Genomic DNA, 13,338 nt, shown 5'->3' with positions numbered 1-13,338 from the left:
AAAGCAGGAGCTGGCATTCTGTCAGAGCCTCAGCAACAAGACCGCCTCCCAGCAACGAGACTGCCTGTCACCTTGCAAGGTACCCATTTTCCAATTACTCTATAACAAAACTGTTGTGGACAACAAGACTGTCTCCTAGGTTTGTTCTTGTAAGATTTGTTTGAAAAGTTTGAGGTGGTAACTGTGAGCTGTGAACATCCGGGTTTGCTTGCTGCTGGCATTCGACCAGCGTCTCAGCAACAACACTGCCTCCCAGCTTTGCAAGGTAATATTTCCAATTACTGTACACCAAAATGGACTAACTGTCTGGTCAACAAATCTGCCTCCCAACTTTCAAGGTAATCACTTTCCAATTACAATATACAAACTGTTATGGAACTTTACTTAACAAAGCCTTAAGACCGGGTAGTGACACTATCAATATGTCTATTTAAAGAAAAGAGATTTTTTTTTTTTTTTTTTTGTTCTTGTAGTCATCTTGTCTATCAATGTATCAGAGGGTTAAAATAACAAATTGCTTGAAATGCCAATAATTAATATTGTTTTTATGCTGACATTCTACCAGATGCCGAGAAAAAATAAAAGATCCCAGGCACAAAAGAAGCGCTGGAAACCACTTGACTTGGTCGATCCTGCTGTCCCAATGCTCACTGGCCACAACCAAGATGAGGCAGTCAGTCGTTTCCATCTGACCAGGTAATGAGGATATGTAGTGATCACAGACAGTCGAACAGTTTTCGAAACACATTTGAGACAATTAAGAACACTTACCCATACAGTTTAGGATTTTTTGTTATAATGTCACACACGTGGCATAACAGTGCATGGTATGCAGAACATTTAAATGAAATGAATGTGTCAGGTCACTTAATGTCTTCTATACCCTTTTTCCTGGGTTAGCAGATGGCACCAGCCAGGTTATCTTTGGAAACACAGGATAGACCCACCTCCTTATGTTCCCCAGGTCCCAAGGTAAATATCAAAAAATATTCCTTTATTAAGAAATTACAAGGTATGCCCACTGTAGAATTATAGGGATTATTTACATAACCATCATCTTTCATTGTATTAATTATCATTTCATCCAAGCATTTATTGAAGTTGCTGCATATGTATAATTTGTATTACAGGGGTTATCATAATCACATATTAACATGTTTATTACAGGTGCAGTTACAACCACTTAAATCGTTGAGTTAAAACTATAATCTTAAATGCTTATATGTTGAGTATATTGCTACAGTAAAATAGTAGCTGAGCAAAGGCCTGAATGTATTCAGCTTCTTGTTGCATTTGAGTTTGCCTAGCAACAGGTGACGCAAAGAGGAGGACAAGTCCATGGGGACCTCAAAGGCCTGAGACCATATCTGGAAGAGGATGCCAGAAAGGGGAACTTCTGTGCCTGCATTTATCTCTAGAATTGATCATTATCTGTAGAAGAGGCAAATAATGTTCTTAAGATGCAAATTATGTGCTTGTAAACGCATGAGGGGCGTCATAATACCCTGATGTTATAAAAGCAATCTGAAGTGTATTTTTGGTTGGGGATTTACAACTGATGTTTTACAGTTTACATCTCCCCACGCTGCGTGTATTCATTAAAAATCAATTGTTTGATTGACCTCTTTTGGACCATCATTGTTTTACTCTCGTCCTCAATTTCGGACCCTTAACACCACCCATAGGGCTGCTCGATTATGGCAAAAATAATAATCACAATTATTTTCACTGAAATCTAGATCTCCATTATTTGACAATATTTATTTAACAATAACAATGTATTGAATAATGGCTTTAAAGATTGTCATAAAATAGTGTGCAAATACTGATAACAGTGTAAATGTTTACAATATAAAAATAAATGAAAAATGTAAACATGTATGTTTAGTGAACTTTACAGTGTTGCTCCGTGGTGCAGGTACGACATTGTAGCAAACTTACACACTATGTCTACTTGATCCACGTCTGACTTCGCGAACCCATAATGTTTCCACACCACTGAAAGTTTTTTTTTTTTTTTTTTTTTTTTTTAAATCTCTATTCAACCAACGGCAGTCACTCTCCTCTCCAAATAACTTCTGCTTAGCTTCCGAGCTTCCCTCTGTTAGCTCCTCTTAATTGTTGTGACGCGTGTTCGAAACGCAGAGAGGTGCGCTCGATTTGCCACATGGAGCAGCGCGAGAAAAAAGCACCAGGGAGTGCTAATAATCGACTCATTCCTCGACTCCTTTTCAATGATCGTTGAAAGCCCAGATCGTAATTTTGTTTAAAAGTAGATTCATTGAGCAGCCCTACCACCCATGTGTATAACCAGTGTTATATATCTGATCTTTGGTGTCTATAACCACAGTTAATATGTAGTCTTTCACTTAAAGCATGTTTGCTAACTCAATTTTGTCTAATTTCTATCCAAAACAAAGGAAAATATGACAAAGGGTGTTTTTTGTTGTTTTTTGTTTGTTTTGTTTTTTTTCATAGCTCTGAACAGGTAATTCTGATGTGGTAGTGAGCACATACAATATATTTCTTATAACACTTACCCATACAGTTGACCATTTCTATCTTGTAATGTTACCCAACTGGCATAACAGTTCATGCCATGCATTGCATTGTAAAGTGAAATTAAAGTGTCAGGTCACTTAATGTCTTAACATTATATTCTTTTTTTGCCTGGGTTAGCAGACAGCACCAGCCAGCTTGTCCTTGGAAACGCAGAATAGACCCACCTCCTTATGTCCTCCAGGCAGCAAGGTAAATTTAAAACTGTATTCCTCCATTAAGGATTTATAGTGGACAGTTACATTACCATTAAATGTTAAAGACATATGGTTACATGTTTGCCTTATGTAAACAGTAAGAATTTTGTTGTCTCGCTTCTGTTAGTTTTGTTTAAAGTTTTTAAAGTTACACTCACTTTCAAATTTCTTAGTAGTTATGCAAACAGCTGGAATTTTTTTATCGCTTTGTAAGTTTAGTAACCGCTACTGTTCATGTTTCTTTAAAGTATCCAGTGTTACACTCTATTTCAAATCTGTTAGTAGGTTTCTAATTTGATTAACTGTATTATCAGATTTCAGACACTCGTCCACCAGCAAAACGAGTCTGGGCAACCGATGATTTCCACACGGCATCAAATTCTCCACCTAAAAAGGTAACCCTAACCTATGTATAATCACCGGGGTTGATATTAGTCTTCCACTTAAGTGTGCTTGCCAACTCGTACTAAATAACTAAAATGTTAGACTAACCTGTACATTTGTCAATTTCTTTCATCAGACTCCTAAAATGCAGACATCTCAACAGCTGTCTGTCTGTTTAGCTATTTCTATATCTATTGTTCTGAAAAAACATTTATACCATTTATATTTAAAGCTTCAGATAATTGACATCCACAGTGAAAAGCAGTGCAAATAAATACAAACATTTGTGACACTGATCTTTTCTCAAGATGAATGTCAGTGTATTCTGTTTCAATCACATTTAACCTGTAACTGAATTTTGTGTCATTTCTTTACAAAACGTAACACAACTATGAAACGTGTTTTTATGGCACATGTACAGAACCATCTGGTTTAATCTGAAATCAGTGATTGAATTACATCTAATTTAAGAGCATCTGAAATCCTCTTACGAATAATACGTAAACAGGATTTCCTTTCATATATTTGTATTTAGGCTGCAATTTAGTTGATGTTTGAAGGCCCGCATCAACCTAAAATAATGTGTTATACTGAAAGAAATTAACTGCTTTAAAAATATGAGGAGCAGAAGGTACAGGTATGACCTTGTAAAAGGTCATTAAAAAAACAGCTCTAAAGCAAATTACAGATATCTAAAATATTGTCATTTTACTTCCCACCTCTGCTCTCTCTCACTGTTCCTGTCACTGTCTTTCTGCCTTATCTGATGCTGTGTATCTTTAGATTATGCTGTAATATGATTGAGGAGTGATATAATTTGGCTTGAACATTGTTCATTATTTGACCATAGTTAAAAAAAAAAATGTTTACTTTACAAGAAATCTAAATTTATGCACTATTGCCACTTAAAATGTCTTACATCATTGTACCAAGTTACATATGTTTTTACTCAACCGTGAAATGCATATCATTAAATACTAAACAATAACATGTGTCACCTTTACCATTCCTTGATCAGCCTTTCCACAACACAAATGAACAACTACTGACAGAGGAGCTACAGAGAAACGCAGTTCAGCACTTCTGGTGTGTCAGTGCAACTCATTGTCAAAGTGATGAAAGGTACACAGAATTCTCTCGAAATCATCAGTGCACATGTATGCCCTCACATTCCTGGCCTACCTTAATGAGGAACACCAGTTCAACACAGCCCGACTTGATAAGGTGCTTGAACAGGGAGATGCACTCTACTGTTGGATTAAAACAAATCTTCAGCAGGAGAGGCGTTATACACAAGATCATTTGACCATGGAGGACCTACCCAAGAAGTTCATGCTGACATAAATGTCTACAGTGTGAAAATGGACAACATAAGGTACGGATACCTGAAAGCAGAGGACAAAACTTATCAAAGAAAAGGATGGTGGTTGCCTCTTGCTAGTCGCCTTGTATGTCTGTCAACAGATGTCAACTATGCTTTGCTCATGGTTTCGCCTCAGTGCATTGCAGTTTTCCGTGACAAATCTGGGAGGTATGGATTATTTGATTCACATTCAAGAAGTGCAGCAGGTTTACCCCAGCCAAATGGAACAGCAGTCATGCTCACTTTCACTCATGTGAATGACCTGATCACCCACCTGCATAACCTTTTCCAAAATCAAGGCAGGTATGCAAGATATGAGTTTGTGCCTGTTTCTTTCAAAAGAGTCAGCACTCACAACGAACAGCCTGCACAGTCAACTCAAGCAACACCAGGAGCAACAGCTACATCACCACAAAATGAACCACAAATCACAAATCCCACTGTGCAAGTGCCTCAACCAGAATCAGCCCAAACCTACATGACAATGTTAGAAAGTGCTTTAAACCCACAACAAGACAAAATGGCTTCAAATCAATTTGTGAACATCAACTTGAAACATCTGTTGATCCAACAAGCAACATCCAAACAGAACAACAAGAAAATCTTGAACTCAATAATGAAAGAGATAAAGTCATAGATAAACCCCCCCAAAAAGCAAGAAATGTATGCAGATTAAATAAACGACGGCGTGGGAAAGCTATTCGTCAAGCTCAAAGTCACAGCAGCATCTAAAAGCTAAAGAAAAATCTTCATCTGAAGACTTGGCAAAGAAGATAAACAAAAAAAGACACGAAAAAGCAACGATATGCCTGCTTTCCTGAATTCGAATGAAAAAATTACAGGCTGTGAAAACTCAATATGCTCAAAACTGTCATCGCCATAAACAAAAACTGTTATCAGCCAAAGGTTATTATGCAAATCCTCATATTCAAGAGAAGATAAAAGCCCACAAAGTGAAGAGATACCAAAATGATCCTCATTTTCAACAAGAAAAGAGAGACTACATTATCAGAAGATATACCACAGATGCCAGCTTTCGAACCAGACAGAAACAATATGTGTTCCGAAGATACAACACGGATGCTGACTTTCAAAGCAGACAGAAGAAATATTTGGTCCAAAGGTACAACACGGATGCTGACTTTCAAAGCAGACAGAAGAAATATCTGGTCCAAAGGTACAACACGGATGCTGACTTTCAAAGCAGACAGAAGCAATATCTGGTCCAAAGGTACAACACGGATGCTGACTTTCAAAGCAGACAGAAGCAGTATCTGGTCCAAAGGTACAACACGGATGCTGACTTTCAAAACAGACAGAAGCAATATCTGGTCCAAAGGTACAACACGGATGCTGACTTTCAAAGCAGACAGAAGCAATATCTGGTCCAAAGGTACAACACGGATGCTGACTTTCAAAGCAGACAGAAAAAATACATAAGAACAAAATATGCATCGGATCCAAACTACAGGCACAAACAAAAAAAATCCATTCATGCCAGGTATCATAATGACTCACAATTCAGACTGCACCATATACAGCGCTGTGCAGAGTACCAGAGACACAAAATGGCTACCACTGCATCTTTCGCCATTTATAAAAAGTTGTGTGCGCAGAGAATAAAGAAGAAATACAGACGACTAGTAACACAATTCCAGCAGGGTCCACAGTCTGAAGCACAGCCCCAGCTTGTAGTGAATAGTGTGATGCAAGCAGCCACATTAGCTTCCGTGAAACAATTAAGTTAGGACCCACCATGTCTGTACAGTGTGCCACAGAACTCTGTTTCCTAATCAAGTTAAACACTGCAAAAGATCAAAGTATGTTAAAAATAGTCACATTGTTGACACTTGCTTGACAGGAAAATTTGTCCATGTTTGTGACGGGGAATGCTCAGCTAATGTACTTTCCCAAAACAAAGAATGGAGGAGTGGATTTGCTACAACTGTGACAGCCACCTACAACGAGGAAAGATCCTTCCATCGCAGTGGCAAACAATTTAGCACTAGCACCCATTCCAATTGAACTGAGTCAATTAAATGTACTAGAACGACAACTGATTGCTAAAATTCTCCCGTTTGCTAAAATCATTGCATTACCAAAAGGACAGCAAAAAGCCGTACATGGGGCTGTTGTTTGTGTACCGTCGGATGTGGAAACCACAGTAAACTGTCTTCCCAGACCTAGCAATGAAGCCCAGCTCCTGCAGGTACAACTGAAAAGACACATCAGATTCAAAGGATACCAACACTTCTACACTGTGAACATGAAGAATGTGTTAGCAGGATTATCAAAGCTAAAAGAGATGCATTCACAATACAAAGATGTATCTATTGATGATGACGCTACTTTTGCTGATCCCACAAATAATCAGATAATCGAGACGGAACATGACACTGCTGATGCAGATATTCAAGATGCACTGCCCAGAAACTTCGACAACCAAATTGTACCAGAAAGAAAGCCACTGAGGATACAACAGCTGGAATACTTGAGCCATGTCATGATGTAAACGAACTATTGGAGCCTGAACAGTCAAATGGAGAGCCCTTACAAGATACGGAGAAAGAAAAGGAAGAACTTCGGCCTGGTCTTGTTCTAGACACCTGTATGCAACCACCAGATATAGCACAGGACATTTTATCATATGGTGAAGGAATATTTAGCATTGCACCCGCCCAAGGAAATAGACCTGTTGGCTTCTTCTCTGTTCCTAAACTTGAAGCCATGGCCTTTCCTGTGCAGTTCCAACTGGACAGAACACATTAGATGAAGCCAGACAAGTCAAACTGTCCCCAAGCATGATTTTTAATACACGCTGTTCTCTGCAGATACACGCTTTGCAACTGACCAAAGCTACCTATTCTTTGCACAGTTTGTAACAGAAACACACATGGCTACAAACAGCATGTCCATCCAATTGCGCAAAGGTAAGGCAATCACCAAGATGGACGTAGAATTTGTAACAGAATGCTTCAAAATAAAGACGAAGTGGAGAGACTGATAAATAACAAAGATGCAACACGCTTCATGAAACCTCTGAGAGGTACTCCAGCCTATTGGGAGAAGGCACTGAAAGATCTGCATGCTATGGTCAGACAGTTAGGAAAGCCGACTTTTTCCTGACATTTTCAGCTGCTGAAATGAGATGGCCTGAGGTTGTTGAGGTCATAAAAACTCAACAAGGTGAACAAGTGGATTTTCACAACTTGACTGGAACACAAAGTGTGAAATTCTCCGAAGCAACCCTGTGACTGTGATGCGATTGTTTGAAAAAAGAGTCGATGCACTAATGACAACACTGATCCTGTCCCCAGCACAGCCTATCGGTGAAGTAGAAGATTACTTTTATCGAGTGGAGTTTCAGGCCAGAGGTAGCCCTCATATCCATTTACTGGTTTGGGTCAAAGATGCACCTAAATTTGGAAGCGACCTTGAAGACCACGTGTACAATTTATTGACAAGTACATAACATGTAAGATGCCTGACCAAAATGCCGATCCTGAACTTCACAAAATTGTGTCTGAGGTTCAAGTCCACAGCAGAAATCACTCCAGATCTTGTAAAAAAGGTAATGTGTCATGTAGGTTTGGGTTCCCCAAACTACCCGTAGACCACACAATGATCACTTTCCCAAGCCCAGATGATGACGACGATCACAATGATAAGCAGCATAGCTCAAGTAAGGAGAAAGACACAAATGAAAAACAAAAGCAAAAAAACAGACGAATGGCTCTCGCAAAAAAAACAGAAAGAGGCCAAAGAAAAACTCCAGCCATTGAGAGATTTGCTCTGTGACCCAAATTCCTCGTTTGAAGACTTGTCTGAGCTGCTTCACAAATGCAAATTAACTTATGAACAATACTTGGATTGTGCCTTCAATTTAAGCAATGGCCATGTCATCCTCTTAAAGCGTGAACCTAATGACTGCTGGGTGAATGCATACAATGCAGATCTGCTGAGGCCTGGAATGCCAACATGGACATCCAATATGTCATTGATGACTACAGCTGTCTGATGTACATAATGTCTTATGTCTCTAAACCCGAATTTGAGATGACACAATTTCTTAATGGAGTCATCCAGGAGGTAAAAACGTCCAATGTCAATGAAAGAATGAAATGAAACAGATAATGCAGGCATATGCTAAACACAGAGAAGTCAGTGCCCAGGAATCCGTGCAAGGACGTGCAGCCTGCCACTAAAAAAGTGTTCACGCAGTGTGGTGTTCATACAGACTGATGATGATGCCCTGAAAATGAGTCTCCCGATGAGCAGGTTGCAAAGCATGGCACCACATGATGAAAATGTGTGGATGTCTGGATTGCCAGAAATATATGCAAACAGGCCCAGAACACCTGAGTTTGAAAGAATGTGTTTGGCTGAATTTGCTTCAGAGTACAGGATTCTCTACAGCCGTCAAACAGAGTCAAAAATGCCATCCCTCTTTTGAATAACATGGGTTATATTCAAAAGAGAACAAGAGGGAAACCTGCAATAATCAGTATCCTCGCTTCTCAGAAAAGAAACAACCAGAAAAGTTTTATAGCAGACTACTAAAACTTTATTTTCCACATCGATCAAATGATGACCTTAAAAACACAGAACACCCACATCCGAACATTCTACAAAAGTGGACGAAAACATGGTTTTGCAGTACGGCTAATTGTTACCTTAACAAAAAGCGTTATGAAAGCCATGGCAAAACAATGGAAAGGGCATTGGAACAGATTGAACAACAAGGCCCACTATCAATGCATGGAACACCTTTGCACCTGAGGTGAAGTAGATCGTTTAGAGTGTGTGGCCCAACGACAATCCAGACATGACACTGACGAAATGAAATGGACATTGTTCCAGACTACCAAGTCAGTGGTAGCAGCAGTGGAGCCATGCCAGCAATCATAGCACCAAAGCTGAGCCAGACTTGTCAGAAAAATGTACCAAAGTCTGAATGAAACCCAAGCATCCATATTCTACACAGTGCGTGAGTGGTGTTTCAAACTTGTGTGGGGTCACTGTCCTGAGCAGTTCTTTTATTTGTCTCTGGAGGAGCTGGCTGTGGAAAATCACATGTTATCAAGTGCATATATGAGGAGGCAACAAAGATTTGCACCAACTCCCCAGATCGTACCAAGCAGACATGTCCTACCCTGCAGTACTGCTGACTGCATTTACTGGCACTGCAGCTTTTAACATATCTGGGAAAACACTGCACTCTCTGCAAAGCTGCCAAAATCTTTAAAACCGCCGTATCAGGGACTGGGCAATGCACTGGATGAAGTGAGAGCTTCACTTCAAATGCAGAGATTCTGGTCATTGATGAGATATCTATGGTTCTAAAGACCTTTGGCCTACATCCACTGGAGACTTCAGCAGATCAAAGGAAACAAGAAGCCTTTTGGTGGGATGTCTATCCTTGCAGTAGGAACTTTACCAGCTGCCACCCCTTGGAAAAGCAAACCACTCTGTGTGTACGAGGACAATGTCTTGATCTCTGGAAAGACTATTTCCACATGTCAACCTGACAGAAATCATGCGACAGAAAGATGATCATTCTTTGCTGAAGTCTGAACAGGATAAGAGTGAAGCAAAAACAGATTCTTGAAGCCAATGATAAAGCCTGCTCACACAGGCTATCCATGACATAAAGACTGTCCATCTAATGTATTACACATTTATGCTACAAACAAAGAGGTCGACAAACACAATTCAGCAACTGTAACTGCTCTTCATTCTGATATCATAAATTCAGGCCGAAGACTACAGAAAAGACCCACGGACGGGTGAGATGGTCCCCTGGCAGATATGATGAAAGGCAACAAAAGAGATTTACCTGATAACATACAAGCTGCACCTGGAGTGCGTGTTATGATTATTAGAAATTTGGATGTTGAAGATGGCTTGTTAATGGGACATTTGGAACAATCACGAACATTGTGACAACCACACAGGATGGACCAAAAACGTGAATCTCATTGGACTTACGCTGGACAATCAAATTCTGGGCAAAAATTTCGCAGAAAAATACAAGGATCCTCAGACACCTCGTATATATTGAGAAATGTGAAGAATCTACAAGTAAAAGGAGTTCTTCGCAGGCAATTTCCAATGAAGTGGCTTTGCATGTACAGCTCACAAAGTACAAGGCATGACAATGGAGTCAGCAGTAGTATGTTTGAAGCGTGTTTTTTGAGCCTGGAATGGCCTATGTCGCACTCAGCCGCACAACCTCACTTAAAGGACTGTACATCACAGACTTTGATGAAAGGAAATCTATGCTGATCCTGCCATCACAGATGCACTCAAAAATATGAGACATGCATCATTTGAGAAGCAAGACCACTGTTGCAATTCTTAATCAGTTGTTCCCACAGTCCCACATTGACAATTATCCATCACAATGCACAAGGTCTCCCAACTCACATGGGAGACATGAGATGCCACCATGAACTCAGCCTTGCTGATGTTTATGCATAACAGAAACTCACTTGTCTGGATCATCAGTTTCTCCCGCTTCCAGCTGGAACAGTACAACATGGCCACACGCAACAGACACGTCTCTTACACAAACCATACAGACATGGCAAGGTAAATGGCGGTGGAGTTGCAATGTACTACAAACAGTTCTTATAGCAGAGTCTCGAAAATACCTGCAAAATGTGACTGACCTTGAATTGGTTGTTATCAAGGTTGAATCGCCAGTCACAGCTTTGATAGCAACTGTATACAGGCCACCAAATTACAGCCACGTGAGGTTTTTACCACAAATGCAATGTCTTTGGACTCATTGGAAATGATGATTGCCAACCAATTATTGTTTGTGGAGATTCAATGAGGACCTTATGAGCAGAGGAAAAAACCCATCCAAGAACTGTTTCAGTCAAGAGGATATGCACAACTTATTACTGCTGCAACTACCGAAAAACACACATTGATTGATCACCTTTACATATCACAGCCATACGCCTGCCTCCAATCAGGTGTTCTGAATACATATCACAGTTATCACAACCCCATTTATTGTGTAATTCACTAACACAAAATGACTGCAAGGTTGTGAGGGATATGGACTTGCCAAGTGATCTTAGTGTCTTTGCAACTGAGCACACTCTACACCAACAAGGACAGCTCACCAGTGGGAGCTGATACATAAGACTGCTCTCATCCATTGAAGAGCTGACCAGAAACGTGAACAGAGAGACTGCAACTGCACCTGATGGGATCCCTGCCATAACAGGTAATTGTATTTTGTTTCTTACTTTAATTGTAACATTTATTGATATTGTTTGAAACAAACTATAATCTCATCCATTCATTAAGTCATCCATTCATTCATAACTCCTCAGATGTGTTCTGTCCAGTGAAGGCAGTGGAGAAGCCCTACACTGATCTTGAAACTGTGCCACGCTAGTAGAGACCGGCTACAAGGATGGGCAGGTATAGTGAAATTAAAATGCACCTTTTGTTCAACAGGTTTTATATACAGTCAAGTGATCAAAAGACACCAGTATTAAACCCATTTAAACCAACTACATGCTTGGATTGGAACTGTATACAGGCCACCAAATTACAGCCACGTGTGGTTTTACCTCATAGCAACTTACCCATCCAAAGACACCAGTATTAAGCAATTTCTTTTTTACTACCTTTTTAATATAGTTTTGGGTCATTTAGTTCTAAAGTTAGATTTGTTTTCCAATTATTTTTTAGAACTTCATTACTTGCCAGTTTGCTAACTGAAGAGCTGCGCTTTGTGATGTCTCTTGTTTTATTGTTTTAAATTGTTTTCCTTTTATCTGTTTCTAGCTGTTTTCGCAAAGTCAGCCAACCACTTGCTTCCAAATGACCCTTATCCAGAAGTATCCGTGAGTGCCTCATCAACAGAAACTAAAGTGGAGACCTACCTCTCAGAGAAAAACGCACACATAAGAAAAGCCGACCCACTTCAGTACTGGGAAGAACATCCTAATCTGTTTCCCTCTATGGCTGCTGTTGCGATCCCAGTGTGCCCCCTGTAGCTCTGTGGACAGTTTTGGATTTGTTTACATCTCACCCAACCGCTCACGGCAGATGGCTGCACCTCTCTAAGCCTGGTTCTGCCGGAGGTTTCTTCCTGTTAAAAGGGAGTTTTTCTGAACACACTCTACCACCAACAAGGACAGCTCACCAGTGGGAACTGATAGATAAGACTGCTGATGTGCTCTCATCCATTGAAGAGCTGACCAGAAACGTGAACAGAAAGACTGCACCTGATGGGATCCCTGCCATAACAGGTCATTTGTATTTTTTGTTTCTTACTTATATTCTAACATTTATTGATATTCTTTGAAACAAACTATAATCTCATCCATTCATTAAGTCATCCATTCCATTCATAACTCCTCAGATGTGTTCTGTCCAGTGAAGGCAGTGGAGAAGCCCTACACTGATCTTGAAACTGTGCCACGCTAGTAGAGACCGGCTACAAGGATGGGCAGGTATAGTGAAATTAAAATGCACCTTTTGTTCAACAGGTTTATATATACAGTCAAGTGATCAAAAGACACCAGTATTAAACCCATTTAAACCAACTACATGCTTGGATTGGAACTGTATACAGGCCACCAAATTACAGCCACGTGTGGTTTTTACCTCGCATGGCGACTTACTCATCAGAAGACACCAGTATTAAGCCAATTTCTTTTTTACTTCATTTTTAATTTAGTTTTGGGTCATTTAGTTCTAAAGTTAGATTGTTTTCCCAATTATTTTTTAGAACTTCATTACTTGCCAGTTTGCTAACTGAAGAGCTGCGCTTTGTGATGTCTCTTGTTTTATTGTTTTAAATTGTTT

General features: G+C 39.8%; 1 long non-coding RNA gene across 1 annotated transcript; it reads left to right on the top strand.

Annotated features, from left to right (window-relative positions):
* Window positions 1-12,551: 12,551 nt before the first annotated feature.
* On the top strand, window positions 12,552-12,923 carry LOC109199062 (uncharacterized). The gene is made up of 2 exons (XR_002059552.2): window positions 12,552-12,779; window positions 12,893-12,923. It is a non-coding gene; the product is annotated as an uncharacterized LOC109199062 (long non-coding RNA).
* Window positions 12,924-13,338: the final 415 nt, after the last annotated feature.

This window comes from Oreochromis niloticus, unplaced genomic scaffold (assembly GCF_001858045.2).
Source record: "Oreochromis niloticus isolate F11D_XX unplaced genomic scaffold, O_niloticus_UMD_NMBU tig00007668_pilon, whole genome shotgun sequence".
In the NCBI taxonomy this organism is placed as follows: Eukaryota; Metazoa; Chordata; class Actinopteri; order Cichliformes; family Cichlidae; genus Oreochromis; species Oreochromis niloticus.
This window is presented reverse-complemented; position numbering and strand designations above follow the sequence as displayed.